The following is a 26,004-nucleotide window of genomic DNA, read 5'->3' on the forward strand; positions in this document are numbered from 1 at the left end:
AGAACTCGTCTTAGCTCACCCCAACAGAGTTGGCGTGGGTCAATAAAAACTTGACCCACGACCCACTGACCCACCACCCACCGTGACCCACGACCCACCATGACCCACCACCCACCATGAATCACTCTCATCCACTGTAACCTACTCTGACTCACCAAAATCCATCGTCATCAACTCTGAACACGATCTACGGCCTCTTTTGTACTGACTAAAGAGTTTACACTTGTAATAAAACAAAACTGTGAAATACGGAGTTTGAATTTCTAGTCAATTGCTCAAGCACCACTCTGTTACAATAACGGTGGATCTGATCTTTACGATATAAAATGGTAAAGTGTTTGTCAGTGAGGAAATTGAAACAGTCCGAAGTGGGGGGAAATTAGTGTGTGCCTAAAATATACTTGTACTAACAGAGTATTCTTGCAAGTGTTAATTTCTGTACACATTCCAAAAGAAACTTCTATTCGCAGGAAAATACTCCTGTACAATATGGAAAAGGTTATGGTTTTTCAGTTCACAGTATTTTTCTCACAAAAGACTTGAAAAATCAGTTTTTCATACAGTGACGACGCCAGAGGGGGACAAGGGGGCAAGCGCCCCCCTAGTAGCTCCTTCTGCCCCCAGACTCCTACAATCTTTAAACATTCTACATCTAGTATTTTATATCAGTATCTTAACCAATCTCATTGTCAAATTGTACTCTACTTTCCATGCATTTACTATGTGCCAGATTAGTTCTCAAGCTTTCTTCTTTGAGCGTCTGGGCATGCACGCATATTTCTGTTTTCTAATTTAGCGCCTTTTGAGGTAAATTTTAGTTATACTTCTTTCTTCTGATTTTTAATTATTGTGCCTAGCGAACAATAGTAGATTTGGTCGACTTGTTTTCTTCTCATTGGATCAACTTCGATTGGAAACAAAAGAAAGTTAAAACAAGTTATGTAACTTGTTTGTATTTATCCAGATTTGAAGTTTTCAGTTTCATATTTTGTTTTATTTAAAAGTTCTATACTTCTTTTTTCTGAAACATCATTCTCACCTTTCAATATTCAGAGGATGTGCTTATAAGAGCTTAGTTTGCAACTACCAGGACTTAATTTTTTGAAGGGGATAAAAAGAGTTGTGTTTTCCCTTCCTGCAAATAATAATAATAAATGTATGGAATTAAATTGATTCCCAATAAAACGTATTGTCAGAGTGCTGACCTTTCGTTAGTAATTGGTATATACTAGTGCTTCCTTACTTATCTTGTTTCAAAGTGTGACGTCTACCATATTGACTAGGAACTGCTGAAAAACTCGTAGCCCAACCCAGAAGGAGTGCACATGGAATGGTGAAGTTTTACTTCTTCTACACTTCCCACGAGAGTGAATATACTACCTTGTACAGTTCTCCAGTTTTTGCAGAAAAGTTCAAAAATCTGAAGATTTCCTCGCATCACTGTTCGTAGAACTACCCCTACCAGATCTAAATTGGCGTCCTTTAATTGTTATTTAAGTTTGAGAAATAAGTAGGCTACACGTAATAGCTAGACGGAACTAAATCTGCGGAATAAGAATGATGATCTAGACATTGAAATCCTAGGTTATGCAATGTCAGTTGTGTTCGCAGGGCTTTATGGACAGGTGTATTCTCCTGAAGGAGCAGAATTCCTTTCTTTTTATTTTCCGCGGCGTTGAACTTTGAATTTTTCTTTCAGTTTTGTAAGTAATGTAGAGATTCTGGATTAAATATCTGACCGCTATGGAGGTAGTCTATGAGTACGACTCCATACTTATCCCAAAAGAATGTTGCAAACAGTTTCTTAACCTACTTCTGTGTCTTGAACTTCTTGGGACGATGGAGAAATGAGTGCTACTACTCCATTGACTGTTGTTTCGATTCAGGATCATAGTGGTACAACCGTATTTCATCTATGGTTACTACTCGTGAGCGAAATTGATCAGCATTACCGTCAAAATGGAAGAAGACTTCTCTTAATGCCGTCACTCTTTTATTCTCCTAACAGATATTTTGAAAACCCATTATACCGAGAACTTGCGCATACCCAAGCCATTCTTAATTATACCACCGACGAGTTCCAAAGAAATGCCCAGAACTGAGAAAGAGGGGTGCAGCCAGACCTCAGACTATAATAAGTATATCGTGAGTTTACTATACACTTTAAAAACTATATAAATAATAGCTTAAATTATTTTCGTCACTCAAAAACTGGGGTGGCCTAGGCCCTCCGGCCCCGGACTATATCCACCACTGGATGAAATGCTGGAATTTTCAAGAATAATGTCACAAATTGTATCCATGATTTTGGGGGATGTAAAGCATTTGTTGTTGAGAAATCGCCACGTTTATACTAAGCCACTTACTTCTTCACCACTGAATATAACGGAGGAGAGTCCCGTGGTGTTTCACTGATTTCCTAATTAATTTACTTCAGTGACTTTTCTTGGTGGAACAAAATGTTATAACAGTTAGGATCTGGATGTTCGTGAAATTCGCTGTTTGGGCACACATAATCACTTTAGAGGCCTGAGAAACAATAAGAATTTCATTATTAATATGAAAATTTGTATTTGTACATACAGAGATATGTTTCTCTAAACTACGGTCTCATTCTTCTACCCAGTACCTACACTCCTTCTGGATTGGACTACGACATTTTCAGCAGCTCCTCGTAAATTTTCTCTCTCTCTCTCTCTCTCTCTCTCTATATATATATATATATATATATATATATATATATATATATATATGTTATCGTCAGAACCCGAAATTAGCTAAAACTAGAATTTCCTAGTTAAAACTAATTTTCTCAAAGCCACTTCGAAAGAACTAGTATTAACTAGTCAATACTAGAATTTACGATGTTAGTTAGGTAGTTCTAGTTTTTACTATTTTTCCTTCTAGTTAAAACGTGTTATTACTAGTCAAAACTAGTATTAACTGAAATGTGTTACCGTCAAAACCCGAAATCTGTTGAAACCAGAATACCCTAGTTAAAACTAGTTTCGTCAGCCTTTCGTATTAACTCAGTATTAACTAGTGAATTGTAAAATTGACAACGCTTATTAAGAATGCGTAGTTTACTATTTATTTTCATTAAAATACAATATTACTAGTGAAACCTGAAGAAATGTATTTATTAAGACACTTAGAAATAACTTTTCTTTTGCACAAACATCATAAATTTTTCTATATATTTCTAAAAAGTATTATGGCACTCACAATATCATAGAAATCCTTTGTTTTTGCAGTACCTTGCGAAATATAAGCCCTCTTGCATGCATAACATGTGAATCCTTGTCGTTCAAATACAATTCTATAGAAACACTTATTTATTAAGAAATACACAGAAAAGACTTCCGTCTTGCAGAAATATCTGAAATGCTTTTGTATGTTAGCACAAGGGAAAATACACACTACTATTGCACTACTACTCATTCAATTCCGTGGTGCCAAAGCCAATCTACTGACGTAAAATAGTATATTTATTATGAAATACAAAGAAAAACGTTTTTATTGCTAAAACATCTGAAATGTTTCTATTTGTTACTACAAGGTAAACTATCATGGCATTTTGAGTTGCAGAGTTGATGTTGACCAAGCTCCTCCCCATTAATTTTTCCGTTTTTTGAAGATTGTGAGAAGTTGTAGGTCACTATCACCATTTTGGAAAGCAAGCAAGACAGAATTTAAGTAATTCTATGATCTAAAAGGATCAGCGCTGTAAATAGTTTACTTTCTGTATAGAAATTTGAATAGCTGTGAATAATGATGTCACACGCTGACTACTCAAAAATCTAAACAAAAAAATAAGTTGTTTACAGGAATAATCCTTTCAGATCACAGACTTATTAAATTTTATCTTGCTTGCTATCCAAAATTGTGATAGTGACCTACAACTTCCTACAATCTTAAGTAAAAGAAAGAAAAGAAAGTGGTGGGGAGCTTAGTCAACAGCGTTAACATATACAATATAGCTCTTAATTACCGAGCGGCCATAGATCAGTTGGTAAAGTGCTGGCTTCGCATTCGGAAGGTCGCAAGTTCGCGTCCAGCGGCCTACCATCCTGACTGAGGATTTCCACCTTTTATCCCTCTCATACCAATCAAAGAATGTGATAGTACCTAAAAAACTAGGCCTTAACCAACTTCCTTCTCATATGCTATCTCGTACCCCATCCCGGCGTGTACCAGAGATGCTTAAAGGCCATAAATGAAAATGCTTAAGGCCTTCTGCGGGCGTGGTCGCGGGCTCTAAATCCCGCTGGGAGCCCTCCTCCTCGGATACAAGCCCGAGCAATGGTTCGGATCCCACTTTAAGCTGTAGGTCCCGTCGTTAGAAGCTCCTTAGCTTGTTTAGGACGTTAATACAAATTCTATCAATAAGGAGCACATAAAAGACAGAAAACTTACCTGCAATATAATTTATCCAGCTTTCCATCCTTGGTTCCAATCTTGTGCAGATCTTCATTTTTTCTAGAACAACTCCAATGACATTCCGAAAATCCGCCTTTGCTCTGTCCACATCCGGGATTGGTATTATGACATTATCTCCCACTTCAATAGGTGGATGGGTGGCATCAGAGATAGTTTCATTTTCTTGGCCTGCTTTGACAAATTTTCACGTGCTTCTTTCCTGATATCAACCGCACTAGGACCAGCCTCATTTTCTCCTTCATCAAATGTTTCATGTTCACTAAGGCGCTCATTCATGTCCTCAATAATACTCACGAGGTCGTCCTCATCGTTTATGTTTTGGAGAACATCTAATGACAGTGCTGAAGTCGTAAGTCCTACTCTTGGCTCAATGCCGAACATCGCACGGTATGGAGACTGTTTTATCCCGGAATGATAAGCTCGATTTTTCATAAACTGAACAAAGCGGAGACCATTTGACTAGTTTTTTTGTTTTATTATCATGCATTAACGAGGCAAGCATATTTTCTATATCTTGATTTGCCCGATCTACTGACCCTTGGCTTTGGCTGTGCCTGGGCTTTCCGTTGACTAACTTTAACTCATGCCAGAGTGTCGTTAGTTCCTTGATGACAGAATTAACAAACTCTCTGCCATTATCAGAATGTAAAATGCAGGGGGCACCAAATGTCAAAAATATGTATATCAGTTGGTAGGCTACTTCTTCAGCTCTTTTGGTTTGCAGCGCTCGCAGTAAGACAAACTTCGTCAGATGATCTTGGTATACATGATAAACTTGAACTTACGATCAGGGTGTGCTTGCATGTCTATCAGGTCCACTTGACATCGGCTGTTCATTTCTGTGTTAAGTATTGGCTTAGAAACAAAGCCCTTCCTTTTCATACTTTTCTTCCGTTAACATGTTTCACACATTGACAGAAAAATATTTATCATTTGAGTCGTAACGTTGGTATATTTCCTAGAAGCTTCAGCTTTCATTCTATCTCGACCTCCGTGTCCCACAGCAACATGTAATGCTTCAATAACATCAAAGATCTCCTCGGCAGGTAAGTAGTACTTCACAGGCTCACTATTCGACACCAGTTTTTTTCTTTCACCAATTTCCAAAACATTAAACCGTTTCAAACGTCTGTACTGTAAAGGTGTTTTCTTTGCAGCAGATTTTGCCTCTTCAACTTCAGTTAAAAGTTTACTTGCGTCCTTACGTTCAGTTACGTCCTTGGTCATTGCATTATAGTGACTGTCTTTTTCATTTTCCAAACGAATAATTTCTTTGAAGAATCTTTCCTTCAAAATTGTTTCTTTATCGGACTGACTCATTACAACGAATAATCACCTCACACTTCCCGAAACACTAACACACGCGTAGCCACGACAAGAGAGACGCACCTGCACACTTTACAAAGACTCCGAACAGACTGAGAGAAAACAAAACAATACTTTCCCAGTAGGAGCAAGTCCGAACTTGCAGAAACACTGTTAACTGATCCATTGTGGTCAGAAATAGTTTTAACTAGTAAAAACTGTATATGATTCACATTATATAGTCTTTTTCGTTAATTCCAGAATAACCTAACTAACATAGTAAATTCTAGTATTGACTAGTTAATACTAGTTCTTTCGAAGCGGCTTTGAGAAAACTAGTTTTAACTAGGAAATTCTAGTTTTACCTAATTTCGGGTTCTGACGGTAACATATATATATATATATACATATGTTACCGTCAGAACCCGAAATTAGGTAAAACTAGAATTTCCTAGTTAAAACTAGTTTTCTCAAAGCCGTTTCGAAAGAACTAGTATTAACTAGTCAATACTAGAATTTACGATGTTAGTTAGGTAGTTCTAGTTTTTACTATTTTTCCTTCTAGTTAAAACGTGTTATTACTAGTCAAAACTAGTATTAACTGAAATGTGTTACCGTCAAAACCCGAAATCTGTTGAAACCAGAATACCCTAGTTAAAACTAGTTTCGTCAGCCTTTCGTATTAACTCAGTATTAACTAGTGAATTGTAAAATTGACAACGCTTATTAAGAATGCGTAGTTTACTATTTATTTTCATTAAAATACAATATTACTAGTGAAACCTGAAGAAATGTATTTATTTTAAGACACTTAGAAATAACTTTTCTTTTGCACAAACATCATAAATGTTTCTATATATTTCTAAAAAGTATTATGGCACTCACAATATCATAGAAATCCTTTGTTTTTGCAGTACCTTGCGAAATATAAGCCCTCTTGCATGCATAACATGTGAATCCTTGTCGTTCAAATACAATTCTATAGAAACACTTATTTATTAAGAAATACACAGAAAAGACTTCCGTTTTGCAGAAATATCTGAAATGCTTTTGTATGTTAGCACAAGGTAAAATACACACTACTATTGCACTACTACTTATTCAATTCGGTGGTGCCAAAGCAAATCTACTGACGTAATATTGTATATTTATTATGAAATACAAAGAAAAACGTTTTTATTGCTAAAACATCTGAAATGTTTCTATTTGTTACCACAAGGTAAACTATCATGGCATTTTGAGTTGCAGAGAAAACCTTTTTTCTTGCACAAGCATCTTTTCGAAATACATGCTTTCTTGCACACACAACGTGTGAACCCTTGTGGGGTTAATGCTGCTTCCCTGGCTGCAGTTCTCAACGAAATTTCAGTATCTGGTACTTCGACTGGTGTCAGGAACTGCTCATGGCAAATGTCGAATTCAGACCTACAACAGACACATTTTGTTTAATCACATGGTGTGGGAATCGTGAATCACTTATGTAAAAAATAATAATGACTTTTCAAAACAAAATAATAGTGTATTTTAACGCACAATTTCCACACTCGTCATAATTAGTATTTCAGAGAAACACCGGTAGTTAATCTGCGTATTTCCTACAAAAACGCCTATGCACTAAAGCACATTTCACGAGTACCGGTTTCACAAGCTAAACAACAGTCTTTTACCGGGATCAAGTTCGTGACATGTTATCAATCTACTGGTGAGTACACAGCAGACAACAACAGATGGATTACACATTATTAAATCGGTTCCGGAAAAACATAATGGACATTATAACAGAAAATTATTTTGACATAAAATGATGTGAAGAATCCATCATTATTTCGGTTAATAATAATATTACAGATACGTATAAAACACTTGACCAAACTCCTCCCCATTAATTTTTCCGTTTTTTGAAGATTGTGAGAAGTTGTAGGTCACTATCACCATTTTGGAAAGCAAGCAAGACAGAATTTAAGTAATTCTATGATCTAAAAGGATCAGCGCTGTAAACAATTTACTTTCTGTATAGAAATTTGAATAGCTGTGAATAATGATGTCACACGCTGACTACTCAAAAATCTAAACAAAAAAATAAGTTGTTTACAGGAATAATCCTTTCAGATCACAGACTTATTAATTTCTATCTTGCTTGCTATCCAAAATTGTGATAGTGACCTACAACTTCCCACAATCTTAAGAAAAAGAAAGAAAAGAAAGTGGTGGGGAGCTTAGTCAACAGCGTTAACATATACAATATAGCTCTTAATTACCGAGCGGCCATAGATCAGTTGGTAAAGTGCTGGCTTCGCATTCGGAAGGTCGCAAGTTCGCGTCCAGCGGCCCACCATCCTGACTGAGGATTTCCAGCTTTTATCCCTCTCATACCAATCAAAGAATGTGATAGTGCCTATAAAACTAGGCCTTAACCAACTTCCTTCCCATATGCTATCTCGTACCAGAGATGCTTAAAGGCCTTAAATGAAAATGCTTAAGGCCTTCTGCGGGCGTGGTCGCGGGCTCTAAATCCCGCTGGGAGCCCTCCGCCTCGAATACAAACCCGAGCAATGGTTCGGATCATACTTTAACCTGTAGGTCCCGTCGTTAAAAGCTCCTTAGCTTGTTTAGGACGTTAATACAAATTCTATCAATAAGGAGCACATAAAAGACAGAAAACTTACCTGCAATATAATTTATCCAGCTTTCCATCCTTGGTTCCAATCTTGTGCAGATCTTCATTTTTTTCTAGAACAACTCCAATGACATTCCGAAAATCCGCCTTTGCTCTGTCCACATCCGGGATTGGTATTATGACATTATCTCCCACTTCAACAGGTGGATGGGTGGCATCAGAGATACGTTTCATTTTCTTGGCCTGCTTTGACAAATTTTCACGTGCTTCTTTCCTGGATGATGTGATATCAACCGCACTAGGACCAGCCTCATTTTCTCCTTCATCAAATGTTTCATGTTCACTAAGGCGCTCATTCATGTCCTCAATAATACTCACGAGGTCGTCCTCATCGTTTATGTTTTGGAGAACATCTGATGACAGTGCTGAAGTCGTAAGTCCTACTCTTGGCTCAATGCCGAACATCGCACGGTATGGAGACTGTTTTATTCCGGAATGATAAGCTCGATTTTTCATAAACTGAACAAAGCGGAGACCATTTGACCAGTTTGTTGTTTTATTATCATGCATCCACGAGGCAAGCATATTTTCTATATCTTGATTTGCCCGTTCTACTGACCCTTGGCTTTGGCTGTGCCTGGGCTTTCCGTTGACTAACTTTAACTCAGGCCAGAGTGTCGTTAGTTCCTTGATGACAGAATTAACAAACTCTCTGCCATTATCAGAATGTAAAATGCAGGGGGCACCAAATGTCAAAAATATGTCTGTCAGTTGGTAGGCTACTTCTTCAGCTCTTTTGGTTTGCAGCGCTCGCAGTAAGACAAACTTCGTCAGATGATCCTGGTATACCATGATAAACTTGAACTTACGATCAGGGTGTGCTTGCATGTCTATCAGGTCCACTTGACATCGGCTGTTCATCTCTGTGTGAAGTATTGGCTTAGAAACAAAGCCCTTCTTTTTCATACTTTTCTTCCGTTGACATGTTTCACACATTGACAGAAAAATATTTATCATTTGAGTCGTAACGTTGGCATATTTCCTAGAAGTTTCAGCTTTCATTCTATCTCGACCTCCGTGTCCCACAGCAACATGTGATGCTTCAATAACATCAAAGATCTCCTCGGCAGGTAAGTAGTACTTCACAGGCTCACTATTCGACACCAGTTTTTTTGTTTCACCAATTTCCAAAACATTAAACCGTTTCAAACGTCTGTACTGTAAAGGTGTTTTCTTTGCAGCAGATTTTGCCTCTTCAACTTCAGTTAAAAGTTTACTGTAAACGTCCTTGGTCATTGCATTATAGTGACTGTCTTTTTCATTTTCCAAACGAATAATTTCTTTGAAGAATCTTTCCTTCAAAATTGTTTCTTTATCGGACTGACTCATTACAATGAATAATCACCTCACACTTCCCGAAACACTAACACACGCGTAGCCACGACAAGAGAGACGCACCTGCACACTTTACAAAGGCTCCGAACAGACTTAGAGAAAACAAAACAATACTTTCCCAGTAGGAGCAAGTCCGAACTTGCAGAAACACTGTTAACTGATCCATTTTGGTCAGAACTAGTTTTAACTAGTAAAAACTGTATATGATTCACATTATATAGCCTTTTTCGTTAATTCCAGAATTACCTAACTAACATAGTAAATTCTAGTATTGACTAGTTAATACTAGTTCTTTCGAAACGGCTTTGAGAAAACTAGTTTTAACTAGGAAATTCTAGTTTTACCTAATTTCGGGTTCTGACGGTAACATATATATATATATATATATATATATATATATATAGAGAGAGAGAGAGAGAGAGAGAGAGAGGGGAGAGATACGTAGCATATAGTACTAGACGAATGTGTTACTTGTAGCATACGCGAAAGTGATTCGATTTATGTTTAGGCTTCAAAAGTTTCATTGAAAAATATTTCATGTGCAGACGTTACTTATTTGTTAGTTACAAATTTTACTTGAAATAACTTTATAATCATATAGGTGTAATATAAAAACAACAACGAAATACACAATGTAATGTAAAATAGGTCAAACGTAATAAATGTCATTTTTGGTATGGCAAATAGCCCCCCCCCCCGAAAATGTATCTACCCCTCCTTTGCACCCTAAAGAACTTAAAGCTGGTGTCGTCACTGTTTTCATAGTGTATAAAGGTGCTCGGGTACCCTATGTGAGAGTATCTCCATAAAGTATGTTCATAATTGTAATTTGTGTAATCACTAAAACACCACGTTAAATTTGTTATAAATATGCATAACTGCAATTATTATAAATATTTATTCAAAGTAGTTTACCTAAAGCAAAGAAGAGACTTATTAAAAATTAGGTACAAAGTTGAATAACACAAATAAGCCATTAGTAATATAAGTATACATTTTCCATAATTCGTAATTTGCCACCTTAAAACAAATCTGAAATCAGGTTTATTTCCTGTTGGTAACTCTTTCGTGGTAAATCATCCGCAACGGAATGATGTCCATCCTTCAGCCAAGAAATAACTAGCTCGTCTACTTTGAGCTTGTCTAGCGGTGGGACATTAACATTGATGAACAACAAGTTAGACAATGTTTGAGCACTTAGTCTATTTCTAATATCAGTCATCTGTAAATTCATAAGGGGAAATTCCCGTTCGCACTCTGTCGTGGAAATTTATAATACTTCCACCCGATTTCTGCAACTCCTCATCGACAATCTGCTTGTTAGACCTAAGTCTGATAACGATTTTTTTTGGTCAGTTTTGAAATATTCAACAAGAAGTATCATCTCTCTATCACCATACAACATCTTTTCCATATCGACCATGTCAGTTGGCAATGTCGACTCATGGAGAACAGAAACTTCATCTACCACGCCTTCGATAGCGAATCTTGTGAATAAATTATCAATTAAAGCCTGATAAACTGATGATTTCTTATTTGTTTATAAATTTAATTTTTGTAATTACACATGAAGGTTTGATGCCATTACCAAGTTCCTTCCCCCGTCTAGAAAGCGAAAGGGAACGAGGTTCCTGGAAAGTGTTCAGAGGTGAATGGGAATTTCCCTCCTTCTTACCCTTTAATTACCACACTGCTGTTTGCCATGTGCCAAATTACGATGAATTTCAATTAAATTATCATAGTGTAATTATTTCCTTGTTGAATTATTGATACTTTTCAGTGGAAAAAAGGATGAAATTTGAAAGTTCCAAATCAAGGTAAGTAGACCAACGTAACGAGGAAAAAAGTGTAAAATTTTCCATATAATTATTCAATACAAACTTAAATTTTCCGTGTAATTAAGCTTACAGTATAAATTTTATGCCTATTTTTCTCACAACTTTATGGGTTGATTGCTCTGTGCTGTAAGCGCTCCATATAATAAACATAAGCTTCAGCAATTATTATAGTAGAAAGCAATGGATATATGAAGCCAAGCACTGTATTTTTTGTTTCTGATTTTTTTTTTCCTTACCAACTCACTACCAATTTTCCATATATAGAAAGTGCCCCCCCCCCCATAAAGAAGAATTTAAAAAAATGCTAGGACACATTCTGTTTATTTTCAATAAAGAGTTAATACACTGAATTTCAGCTCCGTAAGTTTAACGGCTTGCGAGATACTCTTTTTTTTTCGCAAACATTCGGATCCTCACTACCTCCTTAGTATATTATGCATTATAATGAAAGGAATATAACATCCCAGTTTGGATTAAGGCCTAACTACAGGGTGTGATTGAAAAGTACCGGAACTTTTTTTTTTAGAACAACAGGTTTATTAAACTTTTTTACAAAAACTGTTAAAATTCTTCAAAATACATTCCTTTTGCGTCAATACAACGCCAGTAGCGGTCTTTCCAGTGTTGAAAACAATTTTTGTAGTCGTTTTCCGGAATGGCTGTAAGCTCCGCGGTTACATTCTTTTGTATCGCATCAACCGACGCGAAACGCTTTCCGTTCATCTTCACTTTGATGAGAGGGAACAAAAAAAAAAGTCTGGGGGAGACAAGTTTGGACTATAGGGGGGAGCACTGGGATGCCACGCTTGGCCAGGTAGGACGTGCAGATGAAAGCGGTCCTCGGTCCTCGGTCAACACCTTGGGGATCAGTTTGGCGCACACCTTCCGCATGTTCAATTCTTCAGTCACAATTTTTTGCACTGCATAGTATATCAAATTAAGTTCTTCGCTGATCTCCCGGAGGGTTGTCCAACGGTCCAGGTTCAGGTATTCGCGAACTCGGTCGACGTTTTCATCGGTTTTCGACGGCCTCCCAGAGCGTGGTTCGTCATCGGCGTCCTCCCGGCCTTTCCTGAAGGCCTTGTGCCACTCAAAGATCCGAGTACGGGACATCACATCTTCCCCAAAGGCTTCCTTGAGCAGGTCCTAGGTCTCGGTGAACGTCTTTTTTAGTTTGACACAAAACTTGATGGCGTAGCGTTGGTCAATCTTTGACTTTATTTTCGGCGCTCAAAAAACGTGATCGACGACCAAAACGACGTTCGCGCGGACAGCGATGCTTTCTCAACCGCTGCTCGCAGCGCACTGGGCCAAGTTCCGCTTGAAAGAGGAAGGTCCCGCGCACATTTTCCCCCACCCCTCACATTTTTAGAACGCCAGGGAGCCGCGCGGCGGGAAAAGTTCCGGTACTTTTCAATCACACCCTGTATATACCAAAAGTAATTTCATTTGACTTTGCAATTTGACCGTGATGATCAGGCACGCATAGTTAGATTCATTTTTATATAATAATTTATATATTAAACTGATTCAAAGATGTATTTTTTCCAGTAGTTAGCTCCTCTATAAACTCACAGGCTGTGTGTGTGGAAAGCCAAGTAGTAGTATAAGTCCTATTGCTATTATTACAATTAAAAATATCAATATCCAAAAGTGCCTGAAGTTCTTTTTTCACTTGGTTAGGTATACTCACTTTAGGTAAATAGACAGAAACAAAAGGAAAAGGAAGGGAAATGAAGGTCTTGAAAGTAAAACGAAGAGAAATTCACCAGTCTTCAGAAGATACTATCTACAATGCAGTGAGCAGACTGGGTCGGTAGATCATACTGAGTCGGTGGGTCGCAGTGGGTCATGGTGGGTGGTGGGTCACAGTGGGTCAAATGATGTTGACCCACGACCCACTCAGAAAACTTGACCCACTGACTCACCGACCCACTCCATCTCTACACTCCAATGACCAACCAAACCAAAACGCTCCCCCAAATATCTGCCCAATGTTGTACCCATTTGCGTCCTAATCCGGCGCCCGCGGCACACGCCCCATTTGCCTCCCCCCCTAGTTATGTCACTGACCTATCGGCCTTATGCAATGTTGTTCTGAAGCGTGATTAATGTCATACTAAAGAGTTCGACTAACATGTTTCCTGCAGTAGTCAGGCTTTGAGAATGATACTAATCATACATCAAAACGAATCTACATAAGGCCCTTTAACTTGTGACGAGAGGTCAACGTCTCCTCCCAAACTCTTGAGGACGAGTTTGTATTATATTGCTCATTTCCTTTCGTATTAGAGGCACAAAGATGATTGTTTGAGATTTGTTTCCTCCCATCTTTTTATTTCCTTTTCATCAGCGTAGCGGTCAGTATATTTTTAGAACTGTTGGCAATCTGTCGACTTAAAAACAAAACCCAAAAAAAAAAAAAAAAAAAGTGCAAAAGGCAAAAACGACATATGTGATAAGTTCATTGATGTTGAGAATGTACGTCCTGTAAATATTTTCTCTCTCCTGATGTTTCTAATTAGATACACAAAAATACAGAGACAAGCCAAAACATTATGACCATTCGCTACTTTTTAAACGAAGTCATTAGGATGAAGCAAAATACTCATGGAATACTACAGAACCGCTTGCCGGATGGTGACAGGTAGTGTTTCTTTCAGAGGTATTCTCCTCCTGAGAAAAATTGTTAATGCCCACGATAAATTATACAGGGCGTTTCAAAAGAACATCGACAACGTTTGGGAGGTGATTGCTGACACCAAGATACGAGGTGTGTTAGAAAAGTAATGAGACATTTTGTACTAACTAAAGTTTTTGTGTTTTTCAAACAACAATGTTATCCCCTTCAAAGTAGTTCCCTTGGGCAGCTATACACCGCCGGAATCGTTGTTCCTACGTTTGGTAGCAGCGCTGGAAGTCTTCAACTGGTATGGCCTTTAACTGGTCGCAGCCTTTTGAATGTTCTCCAGAGTTCCAAAATGACGTCCGTTTAAGACATGTTTCAATTTCGGGAAAAGGAAAAGGTCACAAGGACTCAAATCAGGTGAATAAGGGTTGAGGAACGACAGTAATGCGTTTTGAGGTCAAAAATTCACTAATGGAAATGGCCGTGTGACACGGGGCATTGTCATGATGAAGCATCTACTTGTCTGCAATGTTTAGTCTCACACGAATCACTCTTTTCCTGAGCCTTTCAAGGACACTTGTACAAAACACTTGGTTGACAGCTTGTCCTGGTGGAACAAATTCTTTGTGCACGATACCCTTACTGTCAAAAAAACAAATGAGCATCGTCTTGATCTTTGATTTGCTCATTCGACATTTCTTCGGCCGAGGAGATGACGGAGTGTGCCACTCTTCGCTTTGCCGATTTGTTTTAGGATCGTACTCAAATATCCAGGATCCATCATCTGTGATCACACAATGGAAGAATTCTTGGTCATTGGCAATCTCTCAAAAAGATCAACGCACACGTTTTTCCGATTGTCCTTTGTTCAGTTGTGAGGATTTTCGGCACCAGTTTGGCACAAATCTTTCTCATTTCAAATTGTCTGTCAAAATTTGATGTATGGTGAAAGTGTTTAAATTTAACTGTTCACTCATCATCTTATTGTTAAACGACGGTGTGATCTCACAAGAGCCCTCAAACGTTCAACGTTTTCGTCAGTTTATGAACTTGAAGGTCTTCCTAAAAGTTGTTCATCTTCAACGTGTTCTTGGCCTTCCAAAAATTATTTGTTCCAGCGGAAAACTTGTGCTCTTGATAAACTGATAAGTAATGTTCCTCATAGGCCTGTTTCAACTTTTCAAAAGTAACACTTTCGGATTCACCAAGTTTAACACGAAAATTTATTGCACAACGTTGCTCCAAATTCCGATGCTCCATTTCTGTAACATAACAAAAACACAACTTCACTGATGGCGATGTCAAAAATAATATGTTAGCTGGACGGAGTTGTAACTCGGACTGAGGAAATGGAAGGGATAAACAAACCGGTCTAGCACAGGCCGGTAGACACAACGTTACCAGATCGCCCCCAGTGTTACCAGTCTCATTACTTTTCTCATACACCTTATAAGACAAAAAGAATAGACCAATCTGGGTGTAGAAATGCTTCCTTTTGGCACTATAACCAACCGAAAATTTGTCGAAAAAATGCTAAAACAGCCATAACTCGAGAACAAAATGTCGGATCGAAGTTGAGTAAAAGGGAATGTCTACTACATTAGTCGCAGATTCCACTGATACACGATTGGATGTGGTACAGGGGCGGCGCAAGAGCTAAACCCAAATACACTATAGAATTCCTTGGGTATTTTATTAAAAGTTGAATGACGAAACTAAGCAACAATTATGTACAATATTTCAACAAATGAAAATCACTGTACATTGTTCAAATGAGAAGCATTTGAAAGAAGCAGAACCACATATTTGATTTATCTAATTTGTCTCAGTATAGAATAAATTCTCGGAGAAAGAACTCAAGCGAAACGAAGTCTTTAACGTCTTGCGGTTTTGTTCTTTAGGCTAACGGAGACGGATCAGAAATGAAAGTGAATTATTGCGAACACAATGTTATCCACATGTTTCCATGTTTCATGGTCTGAGATCTAACAAGAGACCCCTTACACTAGAAATGAGTATTCTACCACTGAACTACCGTACTGTTACCTTCGGACGAAGAACTATGATTCCAATAGATGAATCGGTCAAGTGAATATTATATGTGATAAACCAATGTAAAACAACGTACTGATGCTCTAAAGTGTGAAATTCATAGTTTTCTGTTTCTGTAAATGGTAAGCCCATTATTCAGGTAAGTTATTCTCTACTGCCAGGTCGTAGGGTCGCCGTTAAGATTATTTTTAATACATTTCATTATTATTATTTGTAAGGAAGTGATAGTATGGGGCTATCAGAAGACTGAGAATTACTGTTCTAGTTAATTCTGAAAAACGTAAATTGTATGAATAGTGTATAAAGACCTCTAGTACATTGGATTTAAGTGTCATAAGCACCATTAGTCGTATCATGGATAAGGAAGTGATTGAGAAAGTTTTCTAATGATGGAGGGACGAGGAAATGGAATTCTGCGATGCAAAGTAAAGCTCAGTCAGATGGCAAAGACATGTTGTAGTGACAGGGGACTGTGTCGAGGAATGATGCAAGTAACTTTACATGCACAGTATGAGTGTAGCTAAAAGAAAGAAAAAATAAAAATGGTCGAAATTCGAACCTAGGACCATTATGTAGGAGTCCCTTACACTAACGATTCATCAAACACATAATGACATAAACGCGCTCTTTTATAAAGTTATAGGTTCTCATCCAAGCAGGGGCGGATCCAGGGGGGGGGGCGATCGGGGCGACCCAGAAGAAGAAACTTTATTGTTTTTTATATATAAATAAAATCCATCGCAGAATTTGGAGCCCTAAAAGTAGCATTATGACAACCCACCGCCCCCCTCAGAAGTCGGTCCTGGATCCGCCCCTGCATCCAAGTGACACTCTTTATATGCATTTCCATTCCTTTTCTTTCTTTTTTTTTCTTTTTTTTTTTTTTACTTTTTCTTTTCAAGTCTAACATATTTACGACGATTTGTTTCATTTTCCACTAGTCACAAACTTTTACTGCCTTAAAAAGTGTTCCTGAACAAGAGGGAGTTCATTATGCATCCTGTAACTAAGCTACAAGAGGTCTACGTCCAATGCTAACGGTGCACCCACAGAGTCAACTTTTGGAATATTCCATTCTATTGGTTTCTCAACGTAGCTAAAGGAAAAGTATATGAATGACTGCGTCGATAGCTAACAGGTTCGTAGTTCGAAACCCGTTTTGAAAACTGATGATTTTTTAAAATTCTTAATTTTCCAAATTTATAAACTTTCTCCCCCTGCGCAATCATCTGATGCTTTAAAGAGTTCTCTGACAATTTCCGAAAAGTCATGGGTCAATAGCTAACAGGTTCGTAGTTCGAAACCCGTTTTGAAAGCTGATGATTTTTTAAAATTCTTAATTCCCCAAATTTATAAACTTTCTCCCCCTGCGCAATCATCTGATGCTTTAAAGAGTTCTCTGACAATTTCCGACAACTGTATAACTATCTGATCCTCGCAGTTCGAAAACTTTCCTTCTTCTGTTTCATGAATCACAAATCCGTGATAATATGGATGCTGTCCGATCATTTTTATTTAATTCTAAACTTGCATATGTAAATCATCCCTCTGTCCCCGTATTTGAATCTCTCTTTATCTCTCAATGCCGTCCACATGGCTTGGGGTCAAACTTTTGACTCTTGAAACCAAATGTAAGTGCTCGAGCAATGCGCAATATGATTTTCCCGTCTAAATGGAAAGAGAATATTACATAACACAGGCTGCTTTAGACAAGGAGAGGAGGAAGATGAATTGGATTGAATACCAGAAGCAGACAGTCGATCAAGAAGTGTGATTCTAAATGTATAAGCACACGGCGCAAGAGTTTGTTAGTAATTTGGACTTAAACTTTTTGTAATATTTTCTGTCGCGAACTGTACTACATTTTATTACAATTAAACTTTTGCAGTAAAATGTAGATAACAATAAGTTCTATATGCAGTAAGTTGCAAATAGTTTTGTGACTGATTATTCTAATTCCACTTACAGTAAGAGACAGAGATACAAAAGTTATTGGTCATGACTTTTGTCCGTATCATCTGGATCTGGTTCTCGGTTATCACAAGGGAAGAGAGAGAGATTATATATCGAAGTGGAAGGTGGCTTATACACTAATCGAAAGAACTAATGACATCTATCATGAAACTGTAATATTTTTTTTTTCGAATGCATATACTGTGCGAGTTATATGAATATACAGGGTGTGCAGAAAACCCGTTTCCATCCCTAGAATAGCAAACGGTGAGACAGATGCCAAAACAGGAAAACACGTGTTTGATCATTTTAAAAGTACAATGGATCAAAGCAAAATGTATTGTCCCAGGGGCACCCGCAGGGTCCAGGGGGGTCCAACTCAAATATTGCAAATTTTAAGGGGTTCAAAGTAACACGTCGTTGGAAACGTGTTGGGAAATGAAAGAAGACGGAACAGGTCTGGACTCTAAAATTACGCTGTGCAAAATGGCGGCCAGTCAAAATGTCAACAAAGACGTCATTCTAAAGTCTATGACCACTCCTATAAATCTGAAACGGTGAGACAGATGTCAAAACAGGAAAACACGTATGTCATCATTTCATAAATACAATGGTTGAAAGTAAAAATATTTGTCCCAATCCTTCACAGGGTCCCAGACGGGGTCCTACTCAAAATGACAAATGGGATCAAGTAGCATATCGTTGGAAAGCTGTTGTTAATTGAAAGTAGATGAAATAAGGCTGGATACTCTGCGATAACACTGTGCAAACATCTTTCTTTTTAATTCTTCTTTCTGTAGTCGGGTGTTAGTTTGTTTTCACTTTAATTCTTGTACTCAACGAAAAGAAAGGAATGCCTCTATTGTGAGATGCAGCTCTTTGGGACCTGTAATGTCTAAATAAATAAATATAAAATAAAAGAAAATTAAGAAATAAAGAAAAGAAAAGAAACAACATTTGACATTTTTGAGCATAGAACTGACTAGGTAACATATAGTGTACAATAGTGGTACTTATGCTCGTTGTCTGGATTATGAAGTATTAAATGATTCAAACAAAAAACTTTCTTACATCTGGAGAAGCGAATACGTGCAAATGTCTCACAATGACAACAAGTGCCGATTACAAAATGGAAAGCGAATGCGCTCGGAGAATCGAAATGATGATGTACTCCCATGCGCAAAAAATATTGCGCGTATACTGTAACTCACAATTTTTCGCAATTATTCCATTTTCCATATGTTTATTGGTAAAATTCAGTTATTAGTAGGTGGAGATAATAGAAAGCAATCCATCTAAGGAGATATTTCCAAAAAATATAATAAAATAATAAAAATATAAGCAAAAAACAAAATTATGTTCGGTTTTGTGTATACTGGCAATAATGTTTTCGAGGGAATTTTTGGAGTAGCACAGCACGATTGCAGAGGGAATAACAAGATTAGTAGGAGAACAGCTGAATCAAGGAACTAGAAATTGGAGCAAAATATTGCATTTATTGGCTTAAATCTAGGGTGTAAATTGTCTGCCAAATATAAATTAGCTTCTGTAAGCAAGATGTTATACGGAAAATATAAACAAAGAGAAAAACTGTTGTCTTAAGTTTGGAAGTGACATGCTCTATAGCCATGAGCATTTATTTCTTAAGAAAAAGATAGGCAACAGAAGAAAATCTGTGTGGGAAAGTGGGTAGAGTGACGGACTAGTAATTCTTATACTGTTTTGACACCAGATCGAATCCCATCCGGTCTGGTTCATTTTTTTTCTTTACAAAAAATTGTAGAAAGTGTATAATTTTTATGTTAATAAGAAACGAAATAATATAATAATGAAATAACTTTTTGTTTTTCTGATGACGTATTAATTCAGAATTAGCTTACTATTTATTACTAATAGCGATTGTTTTTAGTTTATGGTATGGTATGCTTAACCGTTCCCTCTCTGTTTTTACACAGCTTCAACTCACTGCGAGTGTCTGTGAGTCAGGAACAGGAAAAAACAAAACAAGAGCAACCTGCAGCTTTACACACAGCGTGAGGAACACAGTCACAGCTATAGCTCGTTGTCATGAAGAAAAAAACTGTTCTAGTGTTTCTGTGTGTGTGTTTCTTTTTAAAGTATTGACTCTCTCTCTCTCTCCTTTTTTTTCATATCCACAAGTGCAACAAATGCAAATCTCTGTGAGAAAAAAATCATGAGTGCATTCTTTAAACAAAACTAAATTTTACAGCTCTCTTTGTGAGGAACGCGAATGCTTCCAAAAGATGCCATGAATATTAACTATAATCGTACCGAATTATACAGTAGCGTGAAAAACTTATAATAAAATGATGTAACATGCATAAGCTTTTTTTTTAGAGTAACCACACATTAAACATAACAAATTAAATTTTTGGGATTACAAATTATCACATTACGTGTCGGTGTAGGCCTATTCGTTTTCACATTCGAGCGACGAAAAAAGAAAGTGTGGTGATAGTTATAAAAACCGAATACCAGATTTCAATAAATTCAAGTTACATGGCTCCTACATAGAGAAAAAAAATGATTTTTCGATGTCTGTCCATCTATTTGTCTCTCGGTTCGTCACGCTTTTACACGCACTCAAATAGAGGCCATACTGTTCAACGTATCTGCACCGAATTCTAGACATAACGGTTTAGTAACATAATATCTTTCGAATTTTATGTCCTTCGACACCTAAAAGCAAGGGTAATTTACTGAAGGGTTAAAATTTAAAATAATTCAATTTTCTCAAATAAAAAAAAAAGCTGTGACGATTTTATTTACTTTTGATAAATATATATTTTATTAACAAATCTCCACCACATATGAATAATTTTTCTGAAAAAAAAATATATATGGTGTAATTTACTGTATGGTATGCGTTCTTTTTGCACAATTTTCTCAACCACATTTCATAAATAAACGTATCATTAATTACCTAACAATATGTCAACTCGTTGGAAGGAGTAGCTTAATCTTAGGGTGAGCTTTCCCCCGATGGTTTTCTAATTAACGCCTCAGGCAATTTTGTTCATATTTCGTAAAGAAATATTTCATTAATAAACTAACATAGAGCATAAATAGTTTATTCCGATAACATACAGAAGAAGTGGTTTTCTCAAGGGTTGATTTTTTTTTGGACAATTGTCTCAGTTATTACTGAAATTTCTATTTTTACGGAAATTTGTTCTAATTTCAGTAAAAATATTTTCTGTAATAATCTTACAATATGGTATAACTCGCTTGTTCCGAAAAGAAAAATCCAAAAGAGATAGTTTACTTTGACAGTGAAATTTTTCCCGACGATTTGCTTAAAAATTACTCGATATACTGTCAAAATTACAGATAGAAGAGTTTACCTTTGGGGGTAAGCTTTTGCCGATGACCTTCCTAAAAACAACTCAGGAGATGTTTGTTGTTCATATTTTATAAATACGTATTACATAAATAACCTAGCTATATGGTATAATTCCCTCATCCGGAAAATCTAGAAATGGTATATTACTTTTGACAGTAAGTTTTACCCTGCGATTTTCTCAAGAACGACTCAGGCGACTGTGTTCGTATTTCATAAATAAATGTTTTATGAAAACACTAACAATATAGCATAGCTCGTTTATACTGAAAAGATCCACAAGGGATAATTTATTCTTGGGGGTGACATTTTGCATAATTTTCTCAGAAATTATATCCTTTATAATTCTAATATATGGATAAAGTTATTTCTAACGGAAATATGACCAATGGGTACTTTACTTTTGGGCCTGAAGTTTCTTCTAGCAAAGTTTTCCAAAACATTATTTTATTCGCAATTTCACAAATAAATGTATCAATAACAGTTGCAGCCTAACATAAGTCAGTGTAAAATATTCGAGCGAGAAAGTACAGTGCGTTTACTCCGTACCCTTTCTTAAATATATTTTTAAATGTTACACCTAATCACAATTTTCCGAACAAAATCGAAACTTCTTTTTAAATGTGCCTTGTTGTGGTCAAATGGTTCAAGTGCATTGGTTCTGGATTAGATTTCCAGTGAGAGCTAGTGTATCTTCATCCAAGAGATGTGACACGTCGGTGCAAAGAAGAAAGTGTTTAAATAAGCCTAACCAAGCTAATCAACAAAAGAAATAATACAATGTTACGAAATTATCGTAGAAACGTTGTTAATATTACGTAGGTTCGACTGGAATGTCCAAACAATTGTCAATTCCAAAGGTCTTTGTTTTCGTCCGGCGGGAGCTCATGTGGTTCGGATTTCACGTTAATCAGTAGGTCCACGTCTCATATAGCCTCGCTGCTGAAAGGGACGATAAACTCAAAATCACATCACACATCTTTGTTTTCGCCTTTGTTTTAGCTCATAAATGTCTCTGTTCATAAGCTCCTTAGTGGTTAGCGTACGCGCCTTTGGCGTGGAAGACCCGGCTTCGATTCCCGGCGAGAGCTCACGTGGTTCGGAGTCCACGTTAATCAGTAGTCCGACGTCTCAAATAGCTTCGTTGCTGAACGAGACGTTAAACTCAAACTCAATGTCTTTATTCATAAATGTCTTTGTGTATGGTTTTTCATATACGTGGCATGGACATTAAATTTTGATTTCTACGCCATATGTATCTAATTACATACACACCTATAGAACGAACACAACAAACTTGGAATATCTATCTTGGAATATCTGTTTGCGTATGGAAAATAATCACGCTCTACTGTACAGGACAGCCGTGTGTATGGAATTCTATACACATGGCAATCAACGTATTAAGAAATGTATAATAATAATAATAATAATAAACAGAAAACGATACGATCACTTACATAATTTATAAATATAAGTTAACATTTAATAAGCATATAACTGCAATGGAATTAAGTTGTTTTTCTCTCTCCCTGAACGCTACAGCCCTTATTGTTCTAACGCGTAGAAGAGAACTTGTGACACCCACGATTTGGGCGGTGTGTGGTCACAACTTGGTATCCCTTTGTTGTTAGTCCTAGCTTTCTAGACGGATGCAGTTATTACCGGTAGAATATACAAGCAAATTGACTTTTGTATTACTATTAAAGTAAATAATTACACTCATTCCTTCAATGTGATACTTGTGGTTGCTTAACCGTATACAGACAGTTGATCCATGGAAAAATCGTTAATAATAATAATAATAATAATAATAATAATAATAATAATAATAATAATAATAATAATAATAATAATAATAATAATAATAATAAATAAAAGGAACTCGACAAATATTCTTGCAAATAATAGGAAAAAGTTTGCGACACACTGTTCACTTTGCTGGACACACCAGTGTGGCGCGTTATACCGATTGTGGCACACTGGAATATAGGGTATGTTTTTTTTATTTTTTTTTTCCAACTATTCCAACTGCTTCAATTGAAATGGATCTATAATAATAAGAGGATGAATTTAGTCTTCTTACCCTTCAATTTAGAAATAAGGTTCGCGAGAATTTCATAAAAGAATAATATACTCAGAATTGTATATAGTAGTTTGTTTTATTCGAAATTACATACTTCCTGCAACTGTTTTTTGATTGAAATGATTTGAAAAGAAATTTTTAAGTTTTATGTCCCACGATTATGCCGGATAGGCTAAAGGAGACAGTGATGATAAGAAATGAATGAAATGGTGGAATGAAAAAAGTGGGATAAAACGGGAGAACCTCGAGAAAACCCACACACACAGTGTTTGTCCAGCACAAGGTTCACTTGGCGCGAGCATAGATCGAACCAAGGACTCCATGCACCAAAGGTGAACGCTCTACCACTGAAACACCGTGGTCTCTGAAATTACTTATGGAACTACCGAGAACTATGCTGTAATATTTGAATGTGCTTCAAGTTTACAATAATTAGTTTAGTTAAATTCATTATTAACAATTAAATAATTGCATTCATTATTAACAGATAAATGCTGCTGATGCAAAGACTTAAATCTAGCGATACCGCGAGCGTAAGTATTAAACAGAGGGATTTTAAAGGGCCCCCTGAGCTGGGGGCCCTGGGCTCCATTGGCTCCGCCCTTAATCCGCTAATGCCTATAGATTATAAATTAAAGGGAACGGGCCGGGTCCGTTCTAAAAATTCCGGCCCGTGCAGACCTCTAGCTCCTGTGTATAAGCTATCTGAAAATACAGTAGAGTTTCGCTTATCCGACATAAAACAGGCAGGCAGAACGCCGGATAATATGGATGTGTTAAGGAAAGACCTATAAAAAGTCAAACTATGATATAATTTTACACATTACGCATCTAATTATCATCTTTGCAAGAAACAAATATAATGCATTGACTCAGTGACGTATCCAGCGTGAGGTCCTGGAAGCTGTCCCTTACCAAACCTCAAGCACTTTTTAATAAACCTACTTTTTCCCTTTTGAGTTTTTTTTTTATTTTTTTTATTTATGTAAGATTACTTTGAGTCAGTGTCCAAACTGTGGACAATGCGTTGTTGTTATAATTCTAACAAGTAACACTTCCCAAGTGTAACACTCCGATTTTGATAAAATTTGGCAGGTAGATACTATACATAAAATAAACAAATAAGTGCTTTTTTATTTTTGTTTGCTGAAAAACGGTTTTAGGGGGCAAAAGCCCTCACCCAAAATTTGAAAGTTGACGCTTGAAAGGCAAAAACAAGTGGACCAAAGTGAACGAAATTGTGAACAGATATTGCGGACATAAAATTAGAGAATACGTGTTTTGTATTTTCCTGGAAAAAACGGTTAGGTGGGGCACAGATCCCTCCAAACCTTTGATCATGAAATATCGAAAGTGCTAATAACAGTATGTCAGACGTGCCTAAATTTACATGAAGAATTGGAACAAAACTTTGTGTTAGGACAATAAGCAAAAAATAAACAAATTCGGCTTTTTTTATTTCCTGCGAAAAAACGGTTTTAGAGGACAAAAGGTCCCCCGCATGAATTTTGAAATTTGACGCAAGAAAGGCAAGAAAAAATGTACCGAACTGAATGAAATTGTTCACAAATGTTGTAGAGGTAAGATGAGGAAATACGTGCTTCGTATTTTCCTGAAAAGAGAAAAAAACCTTTTGAGTGGACCGAGGCGTTGAATGTCGGAAGGATTGGATCGAAGCGAATGAAATTGTCTGTAGATATTGGATATGAAAAATAAAGCCTCTCGTGTTTCACAAGTGTCTCCATCAGATTTCTTCAAATTTGGCAGATCAACATCAAGCACAAACAGTATAGCGTATTTTGTAGTATTTCACGAGGCAACTTTAACCCTTACAATGTTTTTCCGCATAAACAAAAACACGTGCCGATTAATTTCCTGTTTGCTGTTGATGTGCCAAAATTGATAGGGACATCTTTAAAACACGAAAGTCCTTATTTTACATACAGTCTATACAATATCTACACACAATTTCATTTGCTTCGGTCCACTCCTTCCTGCACTTTTACGGTAATATTAACTTTTTTTGGAGGGGCTCTAGGCCCCAACACTGTTTTTTCATACAAATTAAAATGCATTTCATTTATTGTTTTGCAAATTGTCCCTATACGAAGTTTCGTTGCAATTCTCCATACTCTTTAGGAGCTTCTGACGTATACATTCTTATTTGCACTTTTGATATTTCCTAATCAACAGCTTAGAAGGTCCGTGCCCCACTCAATCGCTTTTTTTTCAGGAAAATAAAATACGAAACACAATTACCTCAATTTACGTCTAGAATATCTGTGCACGATTTCAAAATTTTGGGTGGGGAATTCTGCCCCCTAAAAC

The 26,004-nt window shown here is 36.9% G+C and overlaps 1 protein-coding gene and 1 pseudogene across 2 annotated transcripts in view; both read right to left on the minus strand.

Annotated features, from left to right (window-relative positions):
* LOC145666741 (uncharacterized) overlaps positions 1 to 26,004 on the minus strand; it is a 156,418-nt gene that overhangs the window by 87,773 nt on the left and 42,641 nt on the right. The gene's annotated exons all lie outside the window — the stretch shown is intronic.
* Positions 8,408 to 9,658, minus strand: LOC145666145 (KRAB domain-containing protein 2 pseudogene; annotated as a pseudogene).

The sequence above is a fragment of the Thermobia domestica genome, chromosome 12 (assembly GCF_964235325.1).
Source record: "Thermobia domestica chromosome 12, izTheDome1.hap1.1, whole genome shotgun sequence".
NCBI classification, from domain to species: Eukaryota; Metazoa; Arthropoda; class Insecta; order Zygentoma; family Lepismatidae; genus Thermobia; species Thermobia domestica.